The sequence below is a fragment of the Camelus dromedarius genome, chromosome 24, assembly GCF_036321535.1.
Source record: "Camelus dromedarius isolate mCamDro1 chromosome 24, mCamDro1.pat, whole genome shotgun sequence".
NCBI lineage: Eukaryota > Metazoa > Chordata > Mammalia > Artiodactyla > Camelidae > Camelus > Camelus dromedarius.
The window spans coordinates 2482000-2497798 of NC_087459.1; the positions used below are offsets into that span (position 1 = coordinate 2482000).

Here is a 15799-nt window from a genome sequence, read left to right on the forward strand (position 1 = left end):
AAGACACCTCTTCAGAGAGGCCTTCCTCCCTTTGATCCCTCTGACTCTTCTGTCTCATACAACTCCTTCTCCAAATCTGTTGTTTGTCTTATAACTTTTTTTTGGACTTTTTTTGATCACTAATATGTTTCCACTTTCTTAATAGCAGTTGCCACAACTTGTAATTATATGTTTATTTGTTTACCTCTTTATCCCATGACTCCTCCACCAAATTGTACCTTCCACTGGGTTGGGGACCATGTCATTTTCATTTATCCTTCTTTCATGCATCTCCCGACACTGTATGGAGCCTGGCCCTCGGGAGGCCCTTAATAAATAGTTGTTGGATGAAGGAATAATGACACCAGGACTTTAACATGCACATGATTCAACTGGGGATTTTGTTAAAATGCAAATTCTGATTCAATACATCTGGTTGGGGCCTGAAAGTCTGCATTTTTTACAGGTTCCCAGAGGATGCTGAAGTTGCTGGTCTGTGGCCACACCCTAAGCAGCAATGACCTAAGGGAAGTCTGTCCTAATCAGCCATCCAGCCTACCCTTTCTCATTGCTCAATACCTGAGGAGAGGTCTCAAGCATTTCAGAAGCAAGGAGGTGGCTAGTGAAAGCCAAGAAAGGATTAACAGAAAAGTAGGAGAAATTACAAAGGAGCGCAGAATTAAAAATGCTGCAGGAGCTTAGCTGAGCAAAGCACATTGGGCTTCAAGAGGTTTCACAGCCTAATGAGCTGGTTTGTCTAGACCTGGGGGAGCTGGACAAAGATGGTCCCACTCTGCCTGCCCAGGATCTCTCCTGGGAAGGAGAAAAGTTGTTCCAGGGCCAGAAAACCTAGCCCTTTTGCCTCACCTGCTTGTCTCCATTCTCAATGCCAAGTTCACCACGCACATCCCAGCAGCTGAACACACCTGGCCTGGATATTCCAGTGGCGGGTGCTCCACATTGCCTCGGCGACAACACCTGCCCACACCCACCTGAGCGCTCATGCAAAGCCCTCTATAGCAGCAGAGAGATGCGACTGCAGGTCCAGGTGGTTAAAATGATGCTCTCCTGGGACCCACCTCTGTGGGGGTAGTAAGGTGGTCTTCCACCAGCCATCTTGTAGGATGTCAACTCACACGTGCCCAGGGTGTCAGGAAATCCAATGTTAAATTCAATGCTCAGTGACTATGGCCATGCTAGGTTAAAGGACTAAGGCAGTGTTTCTCAAAATGTGGTCCACACACCATCAGCATTAGAAACACTTTGCAGTTGGGGTGGGGTGGAAAAGAGCTTGTTAAATGTGCAGATTCCTGGGATCCACCCCGGGCCTACAGGGAGCCCAGGAATCTGCATGGCTAGTAGACTCCCCCAGGTGATTCATATGTGCTGTTGTCTTTCAAAATCTCTGGGCTCCTATATGTGCTTCCTCCTCAGTCTCTGTAGTTTTTATTTCCTTTTGTGTCAGCTCTATTGTGTGCATGTCTTTGATCCCAAGTTGCCTTAACTTCGTTTGGAAGCCAGATAGTAGAGTAAATAACATGAGATTTCAAACGTGACTAGGTGCCCCAGGGAACCACCCCTGCCTCTTTGATGTTCCTTTTGTCCGTGAACTCACCATCAAAGCACAGCTCATACAGAAGCTGCCCAATGACACTTGCTCAAGTACCTAAGTTGCTCCAATTGGTCCCCGAGTCTTTAGGAATCACGCCCAGCTCTTTAGAAAGCACCTGCACCCTCGGACATTCCAGTGGACCAGCCACGCCCTTTGCACTGGCCCAAGAGAAGCTGCCATTACATGTGACCTCCAGACCCTTCAGACCTCTGTCTAATGTTATTTCCCTCATGCAGCTCCCTGAAGGGACTTCTGAGCCTCCTTTGGGTTATTCATCATTCTAAAGCATGAATAGAATCTTGGATTCCAAGTCACTGTCATGTCTTACCTCCTGATTTCTCTGCCTGAGCCCCCTCTGGCCCTCCCAACCTTCTTCACACAACAGTCAATCAGACCCTGTTGCTACTTCATTGCTCCATCGCTTCTGGAGTGAAGTCGCCAACCTACCTTAGCCCAACCGTCTTCCCTACCCTCATCCTCATGCTCCCCTTTCCAACCGCACTGGCTTCTTTCAGACCCTCTTGCCCACTATGTTCCCACCCACAGGGCCTTTGAATGTGCTGTTTCTGCCTTTCCCTTTTGCCAAGCCAACTCCTACTTATCCTTCAGCACCGCCCCCTCAAAGAAGCCCTCCCTGATGTCTCTACCTGGGTCAGATTCCCTCACCGCAGGCTCAAAGAACACTGATTTCCTGGTCCTTCATAGCATGCTTGTCACATTTGGTTGAGTAATTAATTAAATTCATTAATTTGTTACAATTGGGGTGCTTGTGCACCCCTGTTTCCCTGGGACAGTTCTTATTTAAGATTATTGTCCCACTGCAATTATTAATAGCACCCCTTTCACTTAGAAGTGTCTTACTGTGGGTGATAAATTATATGGCGAGGGCCCACCTCACCAGACTGTAAGCTTATGAGGACACTGCTCATCTTTGTATTCCCAGCACCTGGCTCCAGAGAACCAAGCAGATCCCACATGGCTATTTGGGACCTACCCTTGAACATGACATAGCATCACTTCCCCCCTTTTCCACTGGTTGACTGGACACTAGTTGATGAGCCCAAACTCTCAATGAGCTGAGTGTCAAAGAACTTGCAGATGTATCTTAAGACCACCACACATCCTCAAAGACTTGAATTTCATTCATTGATTCATCCATCAAATATTTATTGATTCCAACACTCCTGCCTCTTGTGTAGTTTGGGCAAAATAGTTCCTAGCTGAGAGACAAGGGGGTCAAATCTATAGCCTACAGACTGTTCAGCAAGCCATATGCCTGGCTTGGGGTTGTGTCTGCTCAGAAGAAGGGGCGTTTTTTTTTTTTTTCTTTGCATGAAGGTGCCATCTTTATACCAAGCTCTATGAGCTGAAAGGACATCTTTTTCTAAATCATCTGTTTGGAAGGGGCATTTCCCCCATTAATTTTCATAAAGGCATCATAAAGACTAGCAGAAACCCCAGCTGATCACGTGCTACGTGTCAGACATGGATGAAAAAGCCATGGGAAAGATAGAGGGGGCGTCTGCTCTTAGGGAGATTGTGTTCTACTGGGGAGTGAAGACAGTGAATGAGAAAGCACAGGAATAAAGAATTAACAAATACAATTACAGATCGTAAACAGCCTGATGGGAGAAAAGCCTCTCCTCTGAGCATCTCCTCTTTGCTGGTTGCTGGAGGCAGAGGCCAGAGTCTGGAGGCCAAGGCTCTGTTATCCGGAGCTACCACCTCTCAGGGGATGTCACTCAGGGGAGCAAACAGAAATGGGCTGTGTCCAGAAGGATTATAATCCCATATAAGGAGGAAATTCCAGACTGTTCAGGTGTAAGGACTTTAAGATCAAGAGTCTCATTTGCCCGGAATGGTTCAAATACCTTCTTGCACAGAGGCATAGAATGCACAGGAATTTCTAAGTCTCCTCCTGCCCTGTCATTCTTTGAATTTTGATGCGGGATCATGAGTTGCGTGCGTGTGTGTGTGTGTGTGTGTGTGTGTGTGTGTGTGTTTGTGTGTGTGTGTGTGTGTGTGTGTGTCTTCCATTGGAAATAGAAGACCTCTTTATTTCCCTATTACAGCAAGATTCATAAGGTTTTATGAGTCTGGCCTGAGTCCTGAGGCTGGGGTTCCTTGGCTGAGAGTCACTTGGTTGGGGATGCTTCCGTGGTCTTAGAGCCTAAGAGACAACCTGCGCACACAAACATATCCAGGAGTCTTAGAAAGCAAAGCAAAATCAAACCTGTATTGGGGTCAAGCAAGATAATGAGTAGAACTGACCAGAGTTGGTTAGGAAGTTCCAGAGGGCAGAAGTTCTTTGACAAGTTTGTTCACTGCTGTCTCAACTTGTGTCTGGTACACGGGGCAGTCACACCAGGTATACTTTAAATGGATGATTGGAAAAATACTATTTCCCTGAGCAATTGTTTGGCAGAAAGGAAGGAAGGAAAGGATTTTTTTTTTTGAAAAATTAAAGATATTCAGAAAAGTACAAAGGATGCTCTCATGGACTGAAGGAATAATATTTATGATTGTGCTTAAGATCCCAGGAAAATAAGAACACACCCTGAGACACTATTAACAATGGGAAATTTTTTCTTCTCCTTCCCCTTCTCAGTGCCAAACTGTACTTGGTCTTTTCAGAAGATGGGTCAAGAAAACTGGCCTCTATTCACCTTGTGTTCTGGGAGACACCTGGGGACTTTCTTCTGCGACTTGCCAAGAACATCCCGTAGGACTCCTGGCCTCTAGACATTTGGGTGGTAATGACATTGGAGGTGGGAGCAAATTCCCCTGCTTCCTGTTACTCTTTCTGACTGTATTTCGGGGAAATCCAAATCTGGGAGTGCTCTGAAGCTCTGTCCCTATGGTGCCAAAACTCCTGGTGCAAACTGGGAACCCTAGTCAAACAACCAGATGTTTGGAGTCTCAATGCCAAACATTCCTATAATGGGGAAAACCCACACTCAGCCCTCAGGTTCTGCTCACAGCACATCTGTGTTCATTACACGGGGTTGGGGGGGGGACATGAAAGCCCCAAAGATCATGGTTACGGGCTGCATCTCCAGAGGCTTGGAAATTCTGTGGCCGTTGTCTTTGGTGATCAGTCAGACGTCAAATGGACAACATTTGTGTTGTGAATTCTTCTTGCCCCGGCAGGACATTTTATGACAAAGAGAAGTGGTTGGACCCAGAGCTCTCAGCTTTACATGGGAGGACACCAGGGCTTGTTCCCCTGCTGGGAACCATTGTCTCCACCCCACCCCCAACCTTGTCTGTGGAGGTGGGCGACAAGGGAGGAAATGGTCTCAAGAGAGCGTATTTCTCAGATCCCACTGTGGGAATTCAGATTCTTTGACCCTCTACACAGCAGGCACCAGCGGCTTTCCCAGATGTCTCTCTATGGCGAGCTGGGCAGCCAGCTGAGCATCGTCTAGAAGTGCTGATGGCAAGACCTGTGGTTTGGAGGATCCTACTGCATATCTGGAGGAGCAGCCAAGAGAAAATGTCGCTTGTGAGGCCTTTGGATATATTGGCTATATTCCTACATCCAGCAGCATTCAGAGTGTAAGCCAATCTCAAAGATTGCTTTGGACCCAGAGCGATGAAGTGACTTGCCAAGATAACACGGCTAGTGGGAGTTTTTTTTTTTTTTTTTTTTTTTTTGCTGCTTGGCTTCATGACTTGCTTTGCCAATGAAATGTGAGCATGCAGAAGCTTTTAATAGCCAGTGGGTGGTTTACCATCTTATCTTCCCAATTCCCTGAGACCAGCAATGGTCCATGGAGAGGCTGCTCCACCTGCCTGCATCCCAAAGATGAAAGGGACACATGGTCAAAATCAACCCACGACGGACATATATTATGTGCAAGGTGTATCCATTCTTGTGTTGTAAGCCACAGCGATTGTAGGATTGAGGGACCACACCATAACCTAGCCTATCCTAACTGATACAAGGTCTACGATAGAACCCAGCCCCTCAACCCGCAAATCTAGCAGCTTAAAGCAACACACATTTAACTCACAATGTCTGTGGGTCAGGAATCTGGGTTTGGCTTAATGGGGTTCTTTGCCTCAGGGCCTCCCACAAAGCTTCCATCGTGGTAATGGCCACAGCTCCGGTCTCATCTGAAGGCTCAACTGAGGAAGGATCTACTTCCAAGATCACATGGTTGTTGGCAACATTCTGGTCCTTGGGGGCTGTTGGACTGAAGGCCTCAGTACCTGGCTGGCTGTCGGCCAGAACTTCCTTTGGTTCTTTGCCATGTGAGTCTCTCTAAAATGATAGCTTATTTTATGAAGTCATGCAAGCCTAGAGGGCAATGGAATGTGCTGAGACAGAAGTCACAGTTTTTATAACCTAACCACGGAAGTGACATCCTATCATTTTTTCATTTTATTCTAGTCATTAGAAGTCATTATGTCCCACCCACTCTCAAGGGGAGGGGAGTACACAAAGGTGCGAACACCAGGAGGCAGATCACATGGGGTCATCTTATCTACCAGTTTGTTTTCAAAGGAAATGGTTATTGAATGGATGTTAGGGAAACTTCTGACATCTGTGAAACTGGCCCACTAACCAAAAGCAGGTTTTGATGGTTGAATCACATTCATATTTGATCCATTCCCATCATGACTTTATGCATTTAGATCACATTTTCTTTTAGAGTTCCATCCTTTTTGACCAGATCCCACATATTCTTCTCTATCCCCTCTTCTGCTACAACTCCAAGCTCTCTCGGGCTGTCTTAAGCCTGGGGATCAGGTTTGCCCCCAGGCATGCACACCCCAAGTCATTCCTTCTGAGAACGGAAAAGAGTCAACATGAACAGGTCATAAGAAAGTGGCAGAACCTTAAAATGTTCAAGCCAGAAAGAACACACAAGAGATCACTGAGTTCTCAATTACCTTCCCTCTCCAACCCTGAACCAACTTCCCAGCCTTCTCCATGGCCTTCCATGCCTTCAAGTACCTTCCTTACAGTCCTCTCTCTCTCCATATGAGAAAATCCTTTTATCCACCAGCTACAGGTGTGAAATAGACAACCAGGATGCCTCAATGACAGGCAACAATAGACATCGTTTCTCATTCATGTGTCTGCAGCCTGGCTGGAGCAGCTCTGCGTCCCAGATGGAAGCTCTGCACGTCATGGAGGGACACTCTGCTTTCTGTGTCTTTCATTTTTCTGGGGCCAAGAGGCTATGGGAGGTATATTCTGCTTATGCTAATGAGAAAAGCACAAGAGGGCAAGCCCTACTGCCCAAGCACACTCCCAGCCTTAGCATGTGTCACGTGCACTAATATTTCATTGGGCAAAACCAGTCACATAGCTTAGCTCAACGCCAAGGGGGCAAGTGTGCTCTCCTGGCCATGAGACCACAGCTGCGGTGTGGATATACACTATTCTACAGCGGGGTGAAGAACTGGGACCCAGAACCCAATCAAACACACTCTTACTTTTCCCCTTGCATCATGTTGAGGTTTCAAACTTATTACTGAAACACCAGGAGTGTTGTATTACTGAAACAGTTATTACTGAAAAACCAGGCAGGTTTCTGCCTCCATCTCCCTGGAGAGCTAAGTGTGTATTTATAGACAGGAAACTAAGGGGTGTAAGTAGCAGGTGAATTGCACAGGTAGGTGGGGCTCTGAAGAAGGTTTGGAAACAAGTGAGAGAGGCAATCCGTTCCTTTCTCTGGGTCCTAGAGAGGCATCTTGATGTCGGGCCAGGTTCTTCCCAGTGTGAGGCACACCCCACCAGCAGGCACATGGGAGGTGATTTTAGGTGATACAGGGAGGCGGCCTCGCTCAGCCTTGAATCATGGAGTGAGAACGTAATTCCTTTTTCCAGTGATCTTGCAATAGTTCTGATTACAAGAAGGAGAAAGTCTTCTGTGCTAGTGTGTCTCTGACACCTCGTACCCTTGCTGATCTTCCTTTTTAATACATTCTAAACCCTAGGTTCATGGACTTTCTCAAGTAATAGTCTCTGGCTAGAAGGTACTAACACTGTTTTCCCTGCATAGTGTTTACATTTGTAAGTTTGTCCTCTGTTTTTGGTGGCTGGCATTGGTTTCCTGTTTACCATGATGATACAGGGCTTCCTTTTGAAAAATAAATATAGTTAAATAAACAGAGTTGATTTAAAGAAAAACATTAAGTGAACACTAGTTCAGGTGGCCCGTAACTATGGCAGAAGTCATGGCTTGACCCTGGTTGGCATTTTGTAAATAGCAGTATAATGGGAAGAGGAGAGTGGGGTTTGCTACAGTCGGTCTGGGTTCAAATCCATGCTCCAACACTCAACACTCATACAGGGCCTTTGGACAAGTTACTTAGGTAGCTTCTCTGAGCCTTAGTTTCTTCGTGGGCTGTAGTGTTACACTGATGGTAATGTTTGCAAAACAACTGTCATAGAGTGAGGGCTCAGCAAAGGGCAGAAGTCCACCTGCTCCAGCCTCTACCTGAACTGTCCATTCTGGGAGAGCCTTTTGGGTTTTCTCTGTCCTCCCGGTGGCCATGAGATAAGCAGGTATCATTGTCCCTGCTAGGGGGTGGGCCCTGCATGGTCCTCCTCTGAAGCAGCCAGAACACACTCTCCACCCCTTTTATGCGGGGCTTTAGTTCAAATGAACATCTTCTTGCTCCCTCTCCAGCCCTACAAAGAATCTCTTCCTTGAGAGATGAAAGTCTTGATTCACCATAGAATTTCAGAACTAAAGAGCAGTAACAGACAGGTCAGACACTGGTCCAGCTGGGGAACCTCAAGACTTGGGGCATGGAGTGGTCCTTTGGAAGGGGCCTCAAATCTCTGAAAGACCTCTAATTTAGACCCAAGGAGGCTCTTCCCTTGCAGAGCCCCCCAACAGGACTGAAAAAACACTGGCATCAGAAAATGTATGCATGGTGTACCAGCCAGACCAGTTACTACACAACAAGTTAGCAACAAGTTTCTGAAAAGGCTTTCTAATGCCTTTGTTATTGGCACAGGTCCATTGCCTTATATTTTGGGGTGTGTGCAAATAATATGTTAAATTAAAAGCTTAAAAATATACTGTAATATGTGGTGGCCCTGTTTTGGAACTTCACTGCAGTAAATCCTATCCCCTGCCCAGCCTGCACCCCCACAGACAAGGCTCCCGCCTCTCTACCTTTTTCCTCCATCCCACCAGAGACTCCAGGGCACATTAGCCCTCTCAGTTTCCAGATAGAGAAACTGCGACTGGAGAGATAGACAGTTCCCTGTCTTTTGACGCCATTTGCAGGGACAATAAACACCAGGACTATGGGTTCAAAAGATAGGAGTGGTGGTTTGTGTGAGGGTGTGTGTGTGTGAGGGGGCATGGAATAGGCGGACTCTGGAGGAGTCCTAAGACCAAGTTCCAGGTTGCCCTGCCACCTCTCAGGAAGGCAGGGGATTCTATGTCAGATTAAAACAAACAAACAAACAAACAAAAAACACCAAAAAAACCAAGAGCTAAGATTAATTGAGTACTAACTCTGTGCCAGACACTGCCCATGTACAACACTTTCAGGTCCACAACCACCCAAGAAAAGCGGTCCTAATGAGACTCCCATTTCCAGAAGGGGAAACTGAGGCAGGAAAGATTAAAGAAGATCACTAAGGTAAGAAAAGTGCCAGGGAAGGGGTTCTAAAGCAGGCAGCTGGATTCTAGAACCTTCGTCCTCAAGCCTTACCCAAAAGGGACGAGAAGAACAGGGGGAAAGACTAGGAGGGGAGGAAGGGGAGCTGGAAACCTGTACGGGCGGGCACAGCGGAGAGAGCCTTCCCGCTCTGCGGAAGCTCGGACTTCGCCGCTCTTTCCCCCCCGAACTGCGTGCGCTCCTGGCTCCGAACTAAATTTGGCCAGAGTCGTGCAGGGAGGCGGGGGCACTTCCCAGGCTCCGGTCTTTCTCTCCAGTGTCCCCCCACCCGCCTCCTGCAGTCCCTCCCACTCCGCTCTTGGGGCTCCTGACATCACGCCCCGGGAGGCGGGATCCGGGAAGGAGGGGGGACGTGGAGAGGAGGCTCGGCGCCACCGAGAGGGAGGAGAAGGGAGGGCGCACAGTCCCAGCCCAGAGCTTCAAAACAGCCCGGCGGCCTCACCTCGCGCCCCAGCCCGTCGGTCGGTCCAGCCGCCAGCGCCCGGTGAGTCGGGGTCGCGCTGCCCGGGAGCCGCGGGCAGGTCGGGGGGCTCCGGGCAGAGGGGCGCGAGCCCCTGCACGTACCGGACCCAGGGAGGTCCCGGCACTCGGTGGGGGGCAGGGAGGGGCCGAGGCCCATCCATGCCGAAAACCCACTGTTCCTCGGCCAGATTGTGAGGGCGCAGTGTTCCTGCCTGTGCCGAGCTGGCTTGGGACCCCGAATTCCACCTCCCCACCCCCGGACTGCTTCCTTCGCCTTTTGCGCCGAGGCGGGCGGGAAAAGTTTGGGGAGGAGTCAGGGCGACTCCCCTCGCCCCCGCTAGCTCCACTCCCGGAGCTCTCGGAGTCCGGGACGGCCCCCTCGCTCGCCGCATGAAGGTCCCCGGCGCCGTGGCGCACGGCTCCCCGCCTCACCGAGCGCGCGGGACCGGCGGCGCCCACACTGGGTCAGTGGGTCCCGTCTCGACTCCGGCGGCGGCTCCGTTGCGCCCCCCAGCGGCGAGGGGCAACTGCCCTGGGTCTGGGGCGACAGAGGAGCTGGAGGCGCTGCTTGGATCATGACTGTACCCTCTCCACGCTGGCTGGGCTTGGGGGCTTTTGACGGCCCCACCCATGGGTCCCGAGGAAAGGGAGCCTAGAGCTCGTGTATAGAAGGACACTCTTCCCAAATCCAGGGTCCTAAGTGCACGCCAGGGAGGCCCTAATTTGGGGCTGATACGGGAACCTCATAAATGGGGCCTAGTCGGGGGCACCTGAACCCGAGGGAGACCCCACAGAGCAAATCCCTCCCTCCAAGCCACAGAACCCGCCTCTAACTTGGAACAAGATTGACAGCCAAGTTCCGGGTTTGCCCTGTCCCAGGCTCCAAAGATGTGTATGAGGGGTGAGGTGCGATGAACTTTTAACTTAGCTGGGTCTAAAAAGCAGAAACCAGCCTAAAAAGTGGCAGGCTGAGTGAGGAGTAAGGAAAGGGGCGTGGAGAGGGTCTTAAGAAGCCGGTAACCCAAATTTTGCGTGATTTCACTGATGTGAGGCACCTGGAATAAGCAAATTCATACGGTCCTAAAGTAGCACAGAGGTTCCCGGGCTGGGGGAGCAGGATGGGGAGTTATTGTTTAATGGGCTCGGAGCTATTATTGGGGAGGATGAAAACATTTGGGGTGTAGATGGTGATGATGGTTGCAGGACATCGTAAATGTTTTTAATGCCACTGAATCCTACACTTACAAGTGGTCAAAATGGCCACTTCATGTTATGCATATTTCACCACAATTAAGCAAAAGGAGTCTCCAGCTGCCTCGGTGCTTCTGTCTGAATCAGTTAGAAATCCCAGAGGCCACTCATGGTTGCTGGCCACCGCTCCCTGGAATTTGGCCTCAGTCTAGGGAAGTGGGAGGAGGATGAGGAAGGGACTGGAGCCGGGTTTCCCCAGGAATCTGGAAGGGACAAGGAAGGGAGCCGAAGCTGCTGGAGCCTCTGCAGGGTGCTCCTGGAAGCACCCCACTGTGCCATGGCTGCCCCCACTCCCAGGCGGCAGGTGGGGAAAGCCAGGCCGGAGACCTGAAGTCAGTTTCTCAAGGTCCCTGAGCGAGTAAGTGCCAAGAGCCAGACTTTGAGCCTCCATCTGCTGCTACCCCCCAAACTGCGCGCCCTCTGCTTTACCACCTGGAGATGCCCTGGTGGGCTTTGGGGAGATGAGGGGGGAGACCCTTCTGGGGAAATCAGGGCCCAGATGCCCACAGGGGCCTTGGCAGATGCCAAGCCCACAGCAGAGGGAAGGGCGTGGGGGTGGCGGGAAGGTGCAGAACCTGTTTTCCCACTGAGGTCCGCCCCTACCGGGACCTGGGGAGTGGGAGGCAGAGAGCAGGCCACAGAGCCTGTAGCCACCTCGGTCCCTCCAGTGGGGAGACTGAGGTTCACTCGAAATCTGGGGACAGGTGTTTGCGTTGGAAGCCACTGAGGTGGCTGGCGGGATGGATGGGGGCAGGGCCAGTCTGGGAGCGGAGGCTCGGGGCTGACCCTGCGCTGTCCCACCCAGAGGGGACCTGCTGAGCCCTCTTCTGGCTTCATGGCCCCAGGTTAAGGCACAGCTCATGAGGGACTGAGGGGTCGGTGGCATCTAATTGTAAATACAGGCCACAACCATTCTGTCCTTCCCGTTGTCACTCCCCTACACACACGAGTAATTTCTAAGGCCCTTTGTTTCTGGAATGGGAGTGAATGTTTCACCTGGATTTCCTTCCTCTGCCTTGTGCAAAATATCTGCAGGGCAGAAGCTAACACCATGCACCTGTGCCCACAGACTCTCACTATTCCAGCAACAGGTGATTCGCAGGGAAGCTCACCTGCCCAACGTTTCATCCCAGGCTCAGGCTGACTCCCCTGCCCTCTGTGGCCTTCCTGGTTGACTGGGGCACAGCCGAGGCCGGCTCTTTGTCATAGTAAACTCTGCCAGACGTGACCAGGAAGGGAAGTCTGTCGAGACAAAAATGTAAGAATGCCTTTCCAGGCCAGATGGGGTGGCGGTGGATTGCTGGTTGCTTGGCAGGATTTGTTTGGGAGGCAGGAGTCCAGCCACCCTCGTTGTGGGGGGAATAGATAATTGTGTGTGTGTTTGTGTTGCAACGTGGGGCTGCTGCCCAGCTCTGGGGACAAATGGGGTGTCTGACACAGGCTTCAGGGGCTAACTCAGGGCGGGGCTGGGCTCTCCAGCCACGGGGAGCTCTGGAGCGGAGGTGATCTGAGCCATCCCCCAAAGGTAGGGTGCGGTCCCAGGCATTGGGACCGGGGAGCAGAGCCCTTCTAGAAGAGGCAGTTAAAGGTCGGCGACAGGACACCGGTGCAGGAGGATGGGCTCCGGCTTACTGAGCTTAGGCGATTGGCAGCAGCAGCTGGAACGGGGAACGAGGGCAGCTGGCACTGTAGACAGAACTGGAGACCTGACTCTTGGATGTTGGCTTCATCTTGTCCAGGGAAGGATGGGGTAGTGGTGGGGTGGTGGAAGAGGAGGCTCCCCTCCTCACCCCAGGACTGATGGAGTTGGCTCCCTGCAGGAGCTAGCCAAAGCGCAGTTCTGGCAGGACCGACTCATGGCGAGAATTGTCTGGTGCATCTGGCTCTTGTTAGGGACAGGCCGAGGGGGAAGTCTAAAAATATCAGAGGCAGAACTGCCACCCAGCGAGAGCGCCGGCCTGGTAACCCGACCCCGGTGGTGGCGGTGGCGGTGGCGGTGTTGATGACGACAGCAGTAGCCTTGCTCTGCTCCCGAGTCACTTGGACCCTTCCAGGCAGCCAAGCCTCGGGCCGAGGCCAGGAGGGGTGAGAGCTCTCTGCGTTCAAGTCTTCTGTGGGCAGGATTGGAGAATTCCAGGGCCATAAACGCTTTAGAAAGTCCCAGTTTGACAGCTAGGGATGCTCAGAGAGGTCTGAGCAAGGTCACCCAGCAAGTTGTTGGCAGTACCTGGACTAGGTCTGAGTCTGGGGACTCACTGCTGAGGAGCTTGGTGGCTGAGCATGGTCAGTGGGCTTCTAGGCCAGGTCCCCAGGGTCAGGGACCCTTATGGCACGTGTCATCCATCTAGGATGCTGAGTTTCCATGCTCGCATGCTGATTGGAGAAAGGTGGGCAGGGAGCCATGCTCAGGCAGTGGGTCACTTCCCATTGGCATCAGGTCGCTACTGGCCACAGCTATTGGGCTCTGGGAATGTCGTCCATCCTGGGGCAGGAAGTAGGGAGCAGGGGGCCGGAGGAGAACCATCTTTCTATCCGAAGACACTGTTGATATGTTCACACGTGTGTGTAGTGTGTTCACACTGTTGGTTTGTTCACACGTTCAGCACTGGAGATATGAGGAATTGTTGACCTGAATAATTGAATTCCCAGGGCTCTCTCCTTCCCTGGGAGGCTGGGCTTCTGTTGATCTAAAAGAAGACTGAGGGTGAAGAGACTGCCCAGCTTCCTGCCCTCTGGATGACATCGGCTTTTAGCTTCCTAGCACTCCTGGGTCTAGAGCTGAGGGAGCAGTCACCGGGATGATATCTGGCATCAAGACTGTTCTCAGAAATTTGGATGTGAAATGCCTACCGCCCTGCAGGATGCAGAGATGGACAAGTTAAGTCCCTCAGTGCAAACTGCTTGTAGCCTAAGATCAAGTGTGTTTGCCCCATAGAGAAATGGCTTTGAAGATTTCTCTTTCTGATGCTTCTGATCATAAACTTCTCTGGAGAGCTGTCTTTCCTTAAAGCAAAATTAGTGAAAAAAAAATTTTTTTTGCAGTGAATAAATATGATCCAAAGTTGTCTCATTGATCTTATTCTGATGAATGTTTCCCAAAGCACGTTCTCGCTGGTGGTGACCAAGATCATTTTAAAAAGGTCTACAGCTGATGGAAAGGATAGAGCTCAAGTGGTAGAGCATGGGGTCTTGGGTTCAATCCCTGGTACCGCCTCTAAAAACAAACAAACAAACAAACAAACCTGAAAAAGAAAAACTTAAAAAAAAATGTCCATGGCTGCACATGAAACAGAAAGAGTAATTACGCCTTTTTCTCCGTTGGTATTTGAAAAAAAAAAAGTAAACAGCACACAAACTCACAGTTTCACAGCTACTCCTGTGTAGGGTGAAACTGAAGTTGATGTTTTAAACTTGAAGGCAGTTTTTAAATAACGGAAGAATGTGATTGATGAGCACAGGTGATCCTTGGGTTTGGCAAAAATCTCAGCCTGGGAATGACTGTCTTTTGAGAGACGGCGTAACTGAGGCTGGGGTGTTCATCCTTTCGACAACATGATTAATCCTGAAATCTCTATGAGCTCCCCTCCCGGGCTCCTCTTCTGCAAAGAGGCCCTGATGTTCAGCTTCAGACCTAACCTGCCAGTTGGCTCCCAGGGGAACCTCCCCATCTTTGATGAGGGTCATCGTGCTGCCCAGATGACCTTGGGCGGTTGTTCTGGGGATCCGGGGCATCGATATATTGATGTACATGGAAGTGGCTTGAGTTGTTTGTGGTTTGCTTGAACCAAAGGAAAGTCGAGGGAGGGGCTGGCTTGCCCACTTTCGTCCTGATGGGTGTTATTGTGCGACTCTGTGCAGTGAGCTGTGTAGGCAAAGGGGGATGCCTTTCTTCAAAGGAGGCTACAGTCCAGCAAAGAGGATGATGAGTCCAAGGATGTATGCACCAGGACCGGGGTCATGAGATGGGGTTTCAGGGAAGCCTGTGTGGTGGGGTGCAAGGGTATCCTTAAGGCTATAGGACTGGAGATGGGCTTAGAAGAGTCCCTAGAATTTTTCCGAGCAGCAGTGGTTCCAGGTATGCAGAAGGGAACATCGAGAGAAAAGGCAGAGGTTGCAAGCAAAAGCCCTGCTTGAGAAGCAGGGAGTGTCCAGTTTGCCTGCCGTGCAGGTCGCAGGAAGGGAGGGCAGGGCTGGGATATAGAGCTGGGAGGGCAGAGGTGAAGGGGCTTCCCTCCACATCCCGATGACCCCGGCTAGGATGTAAGGTTCACACAGCAATGATGGAACGAAAAAGAGAGAGAGAAAGGAAAAAAGTGGAAGTAACCTAGAAGCAACCTAAATATCCATCAATCATGCTATGGAGTATTTTATGGAGACATTAAAAAGAACGACGTTCAAGGTGGGTGGGAGCAGGCAAAATAGGTGAAGGGGATTAAGAGGTATGAACCACCAGCTGTACAATAAAGAAGCCATGAGGGTGTAAGATACTGAACTTACCATGGTGATCGTTTCCTGATGCGCACAAACGTCAGATCACTACGTTGTGCACCTAAAACTAACATACCGTACCTCAACTGTATTTTCAATTAAATGCCAATATAGAAAGATCTATAAGACATCGTTGAATTTTAAAAAAGAGAAAGTAGCAAAACAAAATGTGGAAAAATAGGCTACTTATATAAAAACAAACAAGACCTGTATTTCCCATGACCTTGTATGTATTACGTAGACACAAGAAAAGGGTTTGGAAGGACATGTCAGAATCAATTAGTGTGGCTGCCCATGGGGAGAGGGAGAGAAGGGAGTGGGCAAAGGGACTCCAGTCTTGTCTGCAATGGA

General features: G+C 50.2%; 1 protein-coding gene across 1 annotated transcript in view; it reads left to right on the forward strand.

Annotated features, from left to right (window-relative positions):
* The first annotated feature begins 9605 nt into the window (after positions 1-9605).
* Positions 9606-15799, forward strand: part of EMP2 (epithelial membrane protein 2) — a 35225-nt gene continuing 29031 nt past the window's right edge. Inside the window, exon 1 of the mRNA XM_031433225.2 lies at positions 9606-9731. The gene's annotated coding sequence lies outside the window, so the exon portion shown is untranslated. The remainder of the gene's footprint in view (positions 9732-15799) is intronic.